This window comes from Miscanthus floridulus, chromosome 5 (genome assembly GCF_019320115.1).
Source record: "Miscanthus floridulus cultivar M001 chromosome 5, ASM1932011v1, whole genome shotgun sequence".
Lineage (NCBI taxonomy): Eukaryota > Viridiplantae > Streptophyta > Magnoliopsida > Poales > Poaceae > Miscanthus > Miscanthus floridulus.
The window spans coordinates 84,708,034-84,715,597 of NC_089584.1; the positions used below are offsets into that span (position 1 = coordinate 84,708,034).

The 7,564-nt window shown below is 45.1% G+C and overlaps 1 pseudogene; it reads left to right on the top strand.

The window, feature by feature from the left end:
• The first annotated feature begins 887 nt into the window (after positions 1-887).
• LOC136450160 (uroporphyrinogen decarboxylase 1, chloroplastic-like) lies at positions 888-5,687 on the top strand (annotated as a pseudogene).
• Positions 5,688-7,564: the final 1,877 nt, after the last annotated feature.

The following is a 7,564-nucleotide window of genomic DNA, read 5'->3' on the forward strand; positions in this document are numbered from 1 at the left end:
CAAAACCCTCCCGGAGTCTGTAAAGTGTTTGGTGACTCGCGATACTGTTGAGTCTCCGGTTTCAATAACAAGGCAGCAGAGCTAGCCCTGAGTTTCAAAAAAATTTAAGCCCTAACTGCATCTCACTAAAGTCAGCGAAATTGTCAACAAACCATAATTGCTGCTACGTGGAGGTCAACGCCTACCAGGGCCGTCCCTGCGGGCGTGCAGCCAGGGCGACGGCGCAGGGCCTCCAGTTCTGATAGGCCTCCAATTTTTTAGTACCATAACCCATATAGCTAAGCAGATTTTGTTTCGTTGGCCCAAAACAGGATCACCCACTGGCAAGCTTAATAAAAAAAATGGTTTTTCGGAGCCTGCACGGCGTCATTTTGTCTCCCGACTCCTGCGATCCCAAACCTGTCCGTCTCTTATCAGCCATGTATCACGAGTGACAGCAACGGCGAGGCACCGAGGCAAGGCCATGAAGGCTGAAGGTAATACTAATCGTTCATATTTCTTTTTTTCCAATTCATTCACATTGAACTATAGCGAGTAGTAGATCAATCTCTAAATTTTGTTCTTTTCATCTAGACTCGCCTAGTGGACTAGTGTTTGAAGATTGAAGCCATATCTTCTGCAAATCGATCTAAAAATTTTGAATCGAGTTGATAAAAGCGTAAGAAAAAACAAAGAATAAAGATTTTTTTCTAGACTAGGCCTCATTTTTTTTAGTTTTGTACAGGACCCCGTATCTCCTCGGGACGGCCCTGCGCCTACATAATCCAAATTTATCCGTTCATAGCGATTTTTCTTTTGAGAAGTTATACCCTGCAGTGCAACCAGTTGCACGTCCACCCGGCCGGACTGCCGTAGGTCTCCCTGTACAGGCTCCGGTTACGGAAGAAGAAGCGGCGGTTCGCCCCAAAGCGGCCGAGCCTGACCTCTTCGTCTATCACCCCGAAACAAGATTAGATTAGATAGCACAAAGGCGAAGCCACGGTAACCGCCACCGCCATGATGCCCCCGACGGCCACCGCGACGGCCGTCTTCCTCTCTGCGGCGCCCCCCTCTTTCTCCACCCGCCGTCGGCGCAGCCGCCTTCCTGCCATCTCCGCATCCCTTTCGCCGTCGTCCTCCTCTTCCTCCTCCGGTAAACCCAATTCCCTTTCCTCTCTCACTTCCATTTCGCCCCTAATAATCTGAACTACACGCCGCGTGTCCAGATGAGCCGCTGCTGGTGCGCGCGGCGCGGGGCGAGGACGGCCTCCCACGCCCGCCCGCGTGGATGATGCGGCAGGCAGGGCGGTACATGGCGGAGTACCAGGCGCTGGCCAGGCGCCACCCCTCGTTCCGGGAGCGCTCCGAGAACACGGACCTCATCGTCGAGATCACGCTGCAGCCGTGGCGTGCCTTCGTGCCCTGACGGCGTCATCCTCTTCTCGGACATACTCACGCCCCTAGCCGGCTATCGGGGTGCCGTTCGATATCTCGGACTCCAAGGGGCCCGTGATCCAATCGCCAGTGCGGTCCGAAGAGCAGGTGAGGGAGCTCGTCCCCATCGACCTTGATATGCTCCAGTTCGTCGGGGAGTCACTAAAGATTCTGCGAAATGAGGTAATGCCCGTATGGCCGTATGCATTTATTATGCTACATAAAGCTTGGTTCCATTGAGTTACTTGTTGTAGTGCTCTGGGATTACTAAATGATAGTACTAGCTATAAATGTACAATGTATTATGGTGAGTCAACGCTTGTGTTGGTATTTGACCTACCAGATGCATTTATGTGAAGGATTCAAGTAACATTAGACTCAGAGCTGCATGTTGGTAGTTACTGGTTAGTGCTAGCCTCATGCTGGAATAGTTGGTCATTAGTGCGATCCCGATGCAGTCGTACTTTAATCATACCCTTACTATCACAAATTTGGTGCACTTTGGTAGCTCAAGAGTGTTTTGGCTGCTTATGAATGCCTAAAGCTGAAAAGAAATTTCAGGAAAAAGAGGTCGCTACGGTTGTTTTATTGTAGGTCTCGATCGATTATGTGTTAATGAGAAAACCTTGACATATTTGAGGTATCTCCTCGGAAAATCAACATCATTTTCCAACGCTTGCAACTTCTGAAACATGCTACACTGTTTCTTAATCTCTCTGGACATTGATTATGTCTATGAAATGCTTATCATTTGTTATTATTTCAATTATATATTTATGCCAGTGATTGTTTGAAATCTCTGCTGGTACACTAGGCCAGTTGGGCATTTCAATTTAAAATTATTAGTAATTAGTGGATTGTGAGCCTGCTGAAACATCAGTAAACCTATTAATGTAGTATATTGAACCCAAAGTCATATTCTTGTTGTTCTCATTGTTGAATATTCTGCTGACAGTTTTATTCTCATCTCAATATATACTTATGAACATCAACAGTTTATTTATGAGTGCTGTTTTATTGATACGAATTGGATTGAGTATTGTTCAGCAAAGCATTCTGCCCTACACTTCCTTTGATGCTTATAAATCTCGTTTCCTCTTCTATCCTCTAGATTGATGGAAAAGCTGCTTTGCTAGGATTTGTGGGGGCCCCATGGACAATTGCAACTTACGTTGTTGAAGGGGGGATGACCAACACATACACAAATATAAAGAGCATGTGCCATACAGCTCCAGATGTCTTGAGGGGTCTTCTATCTCACCTTGCACAAGCGATATCTGACTATATCATTTACCAAGTTAACTCTGGGGCCCAGTGTATACAGATATTTGATTCATGGGGTGGACAACTTCCACCTCATGTGTGGGAGCAGTGGTCAAAACCATATATCAAACAGGTGAGTCTTCCTTACTTTCTTGCTTTCATGTATTACATGGTCGGTGGCGTTGCTATGTATATGCACTGTCTTATAGTACAACATTGATGTTTCTCACTAAATGCTCTAAAGCTCAGTATCTCCTAAGAACTACTCTCGTTATGCTTATACCGAAATGCTTCTCACATGATTAATTGCATTAATCCCCTGCAATTTCTGGTACCACATTGCAAGACTTGTTATGGTTATGACCACAAGTTCCTTATAACCACGAAAGTGGAATCTAGAAAGAGCCAATCTCTCAAAATAACCAGTAGCTGATGTTTAACATCAGCAGCATGTTCTCAGTCCACATGGATTTGGAATTTTAGATACTGTATGTTCCTGTAATTTGGTTTGCATATCTTCAAGACTGCAACTAGCACAGTGTATATAACTGCCTTACTTGGTCATAATGGTAATTTCCACAAGCCTGGTGTATTTAGAAGGGAAAAATCCAGAATTTCATCTTGACCTTGAAAAATGTGCAAAATATCATAGCTTGTAGACTGTTATTTAGAGCTCAATTAAAAGATTTCATGCAAAGTTTTGATTACTGATTCTGTCCATTAAGCTTTCCTTTTCTTCGACAGATTGTGAGTAGGATTAAGAAAGAGTGCCCTCATGTACCCCTTGTGTTGTATATAAACTGGAAATGGAGGTTTACTTGAGCGCATGAAGGACACAGGAGTTAATGTTATTGGGCTTGACTGGACAGTGGACATGGCTGATGGAAGGCGGCGCCTTGGTAATGGAATTAGTGTACAAGGGAATGTGGATCCAGCATTTCTGTTTTCACCATTACCAGTACTGACTGATGAAATTCATAGGTTAGTTAAGGCCTCAAAGATTTCCATTTAATTTATTTATGTTATTTTGAGTTTTTGGTTAATGCTCATGTGCAATTCATTAATGAGATCACCTAAAGTGCTGCCTGAGTAGTATACATCTTCATGTCAGGTATGATTGGTTGCCTGCACTATGATAAACCTGCATTACACCCTATGCAGCATAGCCTTAACCTGTATAACTGCATGCAATGAGGTGTGTTTGGTTTGCTTGCATAGCACTTTTTCATTGTAGGAGATTGTGTTTGGTTGCTTGCATCGAGTTGGATGCAGTCACCTCTTTGTTACTGTGGTAGGCCTAAACTCTATCACCTCATTCCTTCTTCAACCTCCATCTCCCTCATCCTTTCTGCCGTTCCAGGTCATATGACATGAACAACATCATTGCCACCTCCGTCCCCAAAATCCAAAGCGGCAGGCCTTCCTTCTCCTTTTGCTCTCTCTGCTGCTCCTCCTGCTAATCACAATATCGTCTCCTTGGAAAACAGTTCATCTTCTCACGGCCAGCAGTCAGCCCAAATTCGACACTTGTCCAATTGACTGAAGCTGCAAATTGAGTTCCCTCTCAGCGTTATTTGAATCCCAAATCTCGTGTATTTCTTCCCAATTCGCCCTCTCACGGCCTGGAGATGGATTAAAATAATATTGATTCCCTACTCCGCACTTCTTCACGGCTTGGAGATTGTGATCCAACTCTTGCAAATCGAGTTCTTACAGAGCGCTTGTTCCCTGCGCCGTACTTCTTCACCGCCGCCGGAGGCCTCGAGACAGGATCCCACTCCAGCGTTGCTCCTTCCAAGCCAGGTGCTTGCCAGTTCCATCTGTGTGCAGGTTCCCCAGCGTTGCTGCGCATGCTTGTCTCCCTTGTGGCCGCCCGCAGCCCGCTCGTGGACGAGCTCCATGCGTGAGGCGAGCTCCTGCGGCTCGTCGCGTTGCTGTGCGTGCTCAACCCCTGCGTCTGTGTGCCCTCGCTCGAGTCTGCGCTCCGCAATTGGCTACTACGGACCGCAAGGTGGTGGTAGACACGCTGCTTGCTGGCAGCTCTCTCTTGGCCTGCATCCATGTATGCGACTAAATTTTGCGTACTCGCCCCTTTTTGCACTGTGGTATGCTGCATATGACTAAGTCCAACCATCCAAACAAAGGGCACCTGCACTACGGGGGCCTGGATAAGCGCTTATGCACCACCAATCAGCCCCGTCATGTATTTGTGTTACACCATCATAACAATGATCTTCTCAGTAGTTATCAATCTTTGATCATTAAGTTCAGCTGTACAGTTTGCAAAGCTCATCTCAGTTTCTGATTCAAACCATCAGTTGTGTACCAAACTATCCTCTGTGTATTCAAGAAAAAGGTTGTGTACTAATTACAAAACCACCAATGGATATTCGTCCTTAGATCTATTGAACCATTGACCGAAGAATAGGGAATAAATGATTACGTCACACAATCTTAGGGTGTTGCTGTATCTTTCTGCATGTTTTCAGGTAATATCAGTGAATCATGTATAGCATCACTTAAGCCTTACTGCTTGTTTTATGTTGCATGGGGGATGGTAATGGTTGGTGCACAAGCATAAATGGGCTTTGCCTCCAGTCCTTACATTCCAATTTCCTTTTTAGGATTAGTTGCTATGAACTGCTAATATTTTTGTCTCTTACTGCCTGCTCTGCAGGGTTGTGAAAGCAGCTGGTCCAAAAGGTCATATACTTAACCTGGGCCATGGTGTACTTCAGAAAACACCCGAAGAAGCTGTAGCACATTTCTTTGATGTCACAAGGAGCTTGAGATATGACACTCTTTTCCAAGGTTCTGTTGCTGAAGAATTGCAGCCTGTTGCTTGACAGCGGCAATGGCATTCCCATTTTTCATCAAGTGGTCTATTTGATCTGCCATATGTATCATTTTAGAGTCGCAGTAGATTCCTAGTGTTGTCTGCATTCTACCTTTCAAGAGACACTCATTTTGTTGAAGCCTGAATATGTCTTGTAGAGATATCGGCAGCAAATCAAATTGCAATTTTATTCATTGTTTGTCCGTTCCATTATTCTTCTGACTGAAGAAGGGATGCAAGATGCATGCAACCTGGTTTTGAAGAGAGCTGGGGATAGGGCCGAATTTTTTATATTTTAGCCTTTGAAAGTTTCTCACAAATAGACCCCTGGAGAAAATATTTCAGAATATGGACCCTTAACTCGGCGCTATTGATGCTGACGCTGAGCTAACACGTCTCGGCGCCAGTGTCCCTAGCGTCGAGCTCCTGGGCTTGACGCGAACGTGGAAGGTGATATGGCAGAGAGCTCGGCGTCAGTCACTCTCGGCGCTAGTCACTCTGGCGCCGAGCTTGGCGCCGTAGATCTTGGCGTCAAGCTCGGCGCCAGAGTGACTTTCGTCGAGCTTCCTGCCATTTAACCCAGCCCAAGCTTCGTGCCCGAGCGTTCTTCCTCTTCTTTCTTCTTCCTCTTGGGTTTTTTCTCTCCCCACTTCACCTTACCTCATGAATTGGCATATTGAACTTTGGAAACTTTGATTTGATCCGTAGATCTTCGAGAGCAAGGTATCCTCGCTCCCCTCCTAATTTTTTTCACATCGATTTGGTATATATTAGTCAGATTTTTTAACGTAATAATCGTCATCACTTAGGGTTTCATTTTATCCCTCAATATATGTATTATACAAATGTAGGATGATGCTAAGGCGTGGAAAAGTTAGCAAACCTAGGCGCATGTAGTTATGTTATGGGTTCATTATTGTGCATCAAATGGAAAGCCCTAGGTTTAGGGTTTAATGTTAACTGCTTTCGGTTCTTAGGAAGAAATTAGTTGTATTGTAGTTATGGTTCTCATTGACATTTATTTGTGATGTTTTGATTTATGTTTGTTAAATTACATCTGTTTTGTTAGATGCAAGAAATGTTTTGGGAGGAGTTTTGGCGAAAATGGTGTCGTCCTCGAGAATTATACCCCGACGCGTCTAGCAAAGATGCCCCCGTCCCTCCTGACCTCCATGTCCCTAACTGTGACTGTGGTTTACCGGCCCATGTTTTTCAATCGAAACATCCAGACACAGCGACGCGTTGCTTCTACACATGCAGTCGTTTTAATGTAAGAAATTATTTCCACTATCCTTTTTCTTTATTTGTGTAAGTATGGTACTAATATTTTATTGGAATCTCGTTGTGTAGGACCATAAGAGGTACTTTTTCTTTCAGTGGATCGACGATGCAGACAAGTTTGATCCTAAGTACCTCCTTTTCGACGATTCGTTTAGAGGGAGACATCCATGTGAGCACTTCAAATGGTGGGTTCCACTCCCCTAACCCTCCGTCAATGACGGCTAAGGAGAAGCACCTAGCCGCAGTTAGACGACTCGAGGAACCTCCTCTGTGCGATTGTGGAGATCGAGCTATGATAAACCCTGAGAATACGTTAGAGTTTGTGTGTCCAAACAAACATAAGTAAGTGCAAAGTGTATGTGTTGAAATATTGAGCTATATGTGTTCATGTACTAGTGTCTACTTATTTAGGTGTTTTCAATAGCGAAGTGTCATTTCAAGGAGTGGTTGTATGGTCCTAAGAACCAATGGCCAGAAGAACCGCGAAAGGTTAAGGAAAAGAAGAAAGAAAGGGTAATTTACAAAGCACCTCCTGTCATGTGCGAATGTGGTGTTAAATTCAACTATGGTCTAGTCCCTTCGGAGCTTGGAATAGGCCATTATTGCGGCCATATGGTTGAGTATGATGAGTGTCGGGTTCATAAAACCCGGGGTCCCTCGGGGACCGGCTTCCACGCCAAGGCTCGGCCCAAGAGTCTAAAACGACAGGCCAGAAGGGTGGCCCAGTCACTGACCGAAAGGTCTGGCCGAAGAGGAACAACGCCCGCTCGT